The sequence below is a fragment of the Adiantum capillus-veneris genome, chromosome 17 (assembly GCF_014529385.1).
Source record: "Adiantum capillus-veneris isolate H3 chromosome 17, ASM1452938v2, whole genome shotgun sequence".
NCBI classification, from domain to species: domain Eukaryota; kingdom Viridiplantae; phylum Streptophyta; class Polypodiopsida; order Polypodiales; family Pteridaceae; genus Adiantum; species Adiantum capillus-veneris.
In genome coordinates this window covers 81,219,015-81,224,348 of record NC_140947.1, presented here as the reverse complement: position 1 = coordinate 81,224,348, position 5,334 = coordinate 81,219,015, and positions in this window count along the sequence as shown.

Genomic DNA, 5,334 nt, shown 5'->3' with positions numbered 1-5,334 from the left:
TCATCTTGCAAAGAGTTCAACCTTTCACTCAAGGAAAAAGCACATCAAGGTGAGATATCACTTCATACGCACTCTTTTGGAAGAGGGACAACTAAAGCTAGGAAAGGTACACACAAGTGAGAAAGAATCCTGCAAATATGTTTACAAAGGTGGTCAACAAGGAGAGGTTGAGATTTTTCTCATCTTTAATTGTCATTCAAGGATAAGAAGCCAGGATGAAAAGTAGTCACAGGTTTGGTGTGGAGATTACTTTCCAAGTGGGAGATTGTTAATAAGGAGCCTAATTCACCCTTGTAATTTTAGTTTCAAAATCGTACATTTGTAAGGCCCTCATTATGAGGAAAAGCCATCGTGCATTAGAAAAAACATTCGTCAAAAAAAAAAAAAAAAGTTCCTCTCTACTTGCCGCCGAAATATTACCTTTTGCCAAAATATTATGGCCAAAAAACGATCAAAAAGTAATCGAAAAACGATTGATTAGCCAGTAGTCAATGGTCGGTGGATGAGATTTCAGCGGACTTCTCTACAGCTACATAAGGGTGAATGGCCACTTTCTAGGACAGACACACATGGGCACATGGAAGAGTTCAACTTGGACTTGTCTATACAAGGGTGGCTACACACGGTTGCCTCTCATGAGAGAGAGCAACCCTTTTTGTTTATAAAAGGAGGCCTCTTCTACAAACAAAATAGATTGTGAAGTTGATAAAGCAAGGTGTGTTTGAGGTGGTGAGAGGGAAGCAAGACGGGAGTTCCATTAAGGGTATAATCCCTTTGTAACTTATGATGTGAGGACGAAAGAGTACATGGAGAAGAATGTGTCCATAGGTTTGGAGAGGCGAATGGGCTCCTGCGTGTCTCTCTCTCTCTCTCTCACACACACACACACCCACACACACACACATACACACATAAGCACAATCTGTTGAGTTGCGGCTAGAGATATTTCCACCTAAGCCATTACCTTTTTATTCTCTCATTACCAGCCCCAATACTTAATGGCTCGAGCAAACTCATGTACACAACACCCATCTACTACTACCAAGTGCTCCCCACCAGTGAACAATGCATATCCCCTATTTGCCTCTGCTTCACAACTAAGTTATTATTGCTGAACGTTGCACGCCATCGCTTGGCCAAACATAAAAATACAATATCTCCATGCTCCAAAAGAGCCATGCTAGCAAAAAGAATCTACAAAGTGTAAAGAATTTTAGTGGAAAAACCTTCAAATATAGTAAATTTGCCTCTAAATGTTTTGGGAAAAAGCAAAGTATAGCCGAATCGTTAAAAAAACCTTCGTTTAGTGTAATCCCACCTACAAATTTTGAAGATTATCATGAAATTCTAGATCTGAAGGTAAGGAAACCTACAAAGTATAGAGAAATTGAGTGTAAAAGCCATCAAATATAATAAAATTATCCCTAAAATTTCTCATATATAAGTTCTTTAAGTTTTTGAGAGAAGCATTTGCCTCAATTCGATTTAGTGTAACTCCCCTTACAAAATTTTGAGATTTACCTTGAAAATTCTAATTTTCCTTTAAGCGCTCAAAAAAACCCAGGTTTAGAGCAATCCCACCTATGAATTTTGAGATTCACCTTTAAATTCCAAGTCAATTCCATTCGAAGGCGAGATCACCCGCCAAGCTCAAAGAAATTTAGCATAAAAACCTTCAAAATTAGCCACGTGTTGCAAGAGTTGCCTCTCGATGACTGCCTTGTCCATCTGTTGAGCTCCGCTCCAACCTTGGGATCGAATACCTTCTACCTTGGGTTAGTCGGATCAAACTTTTCCAATTACGTCAATTCCCAATTTTGTCGATTTTGGATTCTATAGATGTCGCTTTGTCAATCGCTAATTGTAAGACCAATGCTTATTCTCTCTCCCCTCTTTCTCTCTAGTGCTAATGTGAGAACCCTCTTACCCCTGCCCCCCCTCTTACTCACTCACACATGTGCTCTCTCTCTCTCTCTCTCTCTCTCTCTCTCTCTCTCTCTCTCACACACACACACACACACACACACACACACACACACACATGATGAATTGAATGGACCATTCTCTATTTCTCAACAATCTCACTCAAACACAAAAGCTTGCAATCAACAACATCGCTCTCTCTCTCTCTCTCTCTCTCTCTCTCTCTCTCTCTCTCTCTCTCTCTCTCTCACACACACACACACACACACATGATGAATTGAATGGACCATTCTCTATTTCTCAACAATCTCACTCAAACACAAAAGCTTGCAATCAACAACATCGCTCTCTCTCTCTCTCTCTCTCTCTCTCTCTCTCTCTCTCTCTCTCTCTCTCTCTCTCTCTCTCTCTCAATGTGTGTAGGACATCCACAACAAATCGCTAGACTTCCATCGCCAAATCGTCGAGTTCCTTGTGCTTCATTAATGCAATGCAAAAGTGAAAGACCTTTGTGCAACGCTCTAACACCTCAATGAATGGCACGTCGACTCTATCTCTCTCTCTCTCTCTCTCTCTCTCTCTCTCTCTCTCTCACACACACACACACACACACGCGCGCGTGCGCGCATGCACACACTAAGGTAGCATCTCTCTCTCTCTCTCTCTCTCTCTCTCTCTCTCTCTCTCTCTCTCTCTCTCTCTCACACACACACACACACACACACATGATGAATTGAATGGACCATTCTCTATTTCTCAACAATCTCACTCAAACACAAAAGCTTGCAATCAACAACATCGCTCTCTCTCTCTCTCTCTCTCTCTCTCTCTCTCTCTCTCTCAATGTGTGTAGGACATCCACAACAAATCGCTAGACTTCCATCGCCAAATCGTCGAGTTCCTTGTGCTTCATTAATGCAATGCAAAAGTGGAAGACCTTTGTGCAACGCTCTAACACCTCAACGAATGGCACGTCGACTCTATCTCTCTCTCTCTCACACACACACACACACACACGCACGCACACACTAAGGTAGCATCTCTCTCTCTCTCTCTCTCTCTCTCTCTCTCTCACACACACACACACACACACACACACAAAACACGAACATGTGTATGCACCTGTTGACCTTCAAGCATTGTGATTGGAGATCACCTATGGCATGGAAGATTCGTGCAAGCCTCCAAAAAGAGGTTTATTGGGTGACATAGAGTGAAGTTTCTTATATCCTTCAAAAAAAATGAAAAGTGAAGCCACCTTTCAAATGGATTTTAAAAGTAAAAGTAGTCTGAGTGGTCAGTGTTGAAATTTGAGGGCTAGAGTAAATTTCCATGGCCTTCCCATAAATATAATAAATATAGTACTAAGTTCTTTTGACTTTACATTGGCAAGGACTAAGAAGCCTTTTCATTTTTTACCATCTTAGTACTTACCCTTCACTTTGGATTTCAATAAAATTCTTAAAAAGGTTCTCTTTGAAATGAAGTAGAGTGCGACATGTGGAGGATCTTTCCTTCCTTTAAAATTTTAAGCTCCATTATAAAGAGTATAGAAGTCAAAAGACTTTTTATTCTACATAGAATAAATGTTCCACTCTGATTAACACATAACAGAAAAGAGATAACTTTAGTGGAGGTTTTGTTATTTAATGCGATTTTACCTTTTGAAAACATAACAAAAAAGGAAGAATTTTAGTGAAATTTTTTCTATTTAATGAAAATGTAATTTTTTAAGATATATTTGTCTTTATCTTTTCAAGGAGCTTATCAATATTAATATTTTTTTAAAATTTGTGAAAGTGTGTATTTGTTTAAAGAGCTTGAGAAGAGCAAAAAGCTTGCCTAACGCCGACTTGGGAATGTCTCACTTTGAGGACATGCATAACATGAAAATGCACAGATTGTTATCCACATTACTGACCATGTGTGTGTGTGTGTGTGTGTGTGTGTGTGTGTGTGTGAGAGAGAGAGAGAGAGAGAGAGAGAGAGAGAGAGAAGAGAGACCACCGCATTGCCTATGTGTGTGTGTGTGTGTGTGTGTGTGTGTGTGTGAGAGAGAGAGAGAGAGAGAGAGAGAGAGAGAGAGAGACCAAGCAGCTTAATACTTTCAAGGAAGGAGAGGGCCTCCACTTGTCACTCTTTGGTTCACTTTAAAAAAAACCTTGCAAAACATTTAATCTACAATGCAAAAGTGAAGGGTAAGATTGTAAGAAATGTCGGCCTTTACAGAATGTAAAAAATGACAAACCTTTTCAAATGTAGCTAGCATGTGACCCGCGCGTTGCTGCAGTCAAGGAAACATGGCATGTATTCTCATAAGGCCATCTTATGCTCCAATTAGAACACTATCAATACTCTCTTTCTACATGTATAGTCTATTGTATTTCTAAAAATGATGCATGACACAACCTCTTGATAGATTTTAACAAACATATGTAAGATGTTGCAAAGCTTTCTTTAAAACCAAGCTTGGGAGCTTCTCATAAACATTATCTTTCATGAGGTGCTAGCCTTTGTTCAACAAACTTAGGAGTGCTCTCCTTCTATTTGTTTGGGTAGAGAGAGAGAGAGAGAGAGAGAGAGAGAGAGAGAGAGAGTCCTCCTTTTGGTCTATATGTAAGATGATGCAAATCATACTTTAAAACCAAGCTTGGAAGATTCTCATAAACATTATCTTTCATGAGGTGCTAGCCTTTATTCAACAAACTTAGGAGTGCTCTTCTTTTATTGTGGTGGGTAGAGAGAGAGAGAGAGAGAGAGAGAGAGAGAGAGAGAGAGTCCTCCTTTGGGTCTATCTTGATCTAGAAATGCTACCAAACTTGATGATAGAGATTAGATAAGTTAGCATGGTGCAAAAAGATGAATTCTAAGAGAAGTCAATGTGAGTAAATGTTTTCTTGAAAACAGAGTGAGTTTTAGAATTGGTCTCAATGATAGGAGCACAATTGGATTCAATGTTTCTACTCCACTCTCTTACTTGCTTCTATCCTTGCGTCTTTCTTATAAGCATGGTAGTAGTGCACATCATAACAACCTATCTAATACGAAGAATGTAGTTTCCTTGGTGTACCTAGGGTTGACAAAAGTGCTACCAAGTCAAGAAGTACAAACTGGCTAAAGTAGTATGTTCTTAAAGATGAGGACCAATGACTTCTACACTGTGTAAGAAAAGATTAGGGCTCATAGTTTCCAATGTACCAACAAATTTTCAAGTTTCAAAAAGATGAGTTGGCTTTCTATTAATATTAAGAATATGATTGACCCTTCCATCTATGTTTCTCTCTAAATGACTCACTTGCATCTCTATCTATGTTTTTTGCACAAGCATAGTAATGGTCTAAATCATCACCTAATCACAATAATGCATAATCAACTTAATACAATAAGGTTCACACTATTTGTTCATTTACA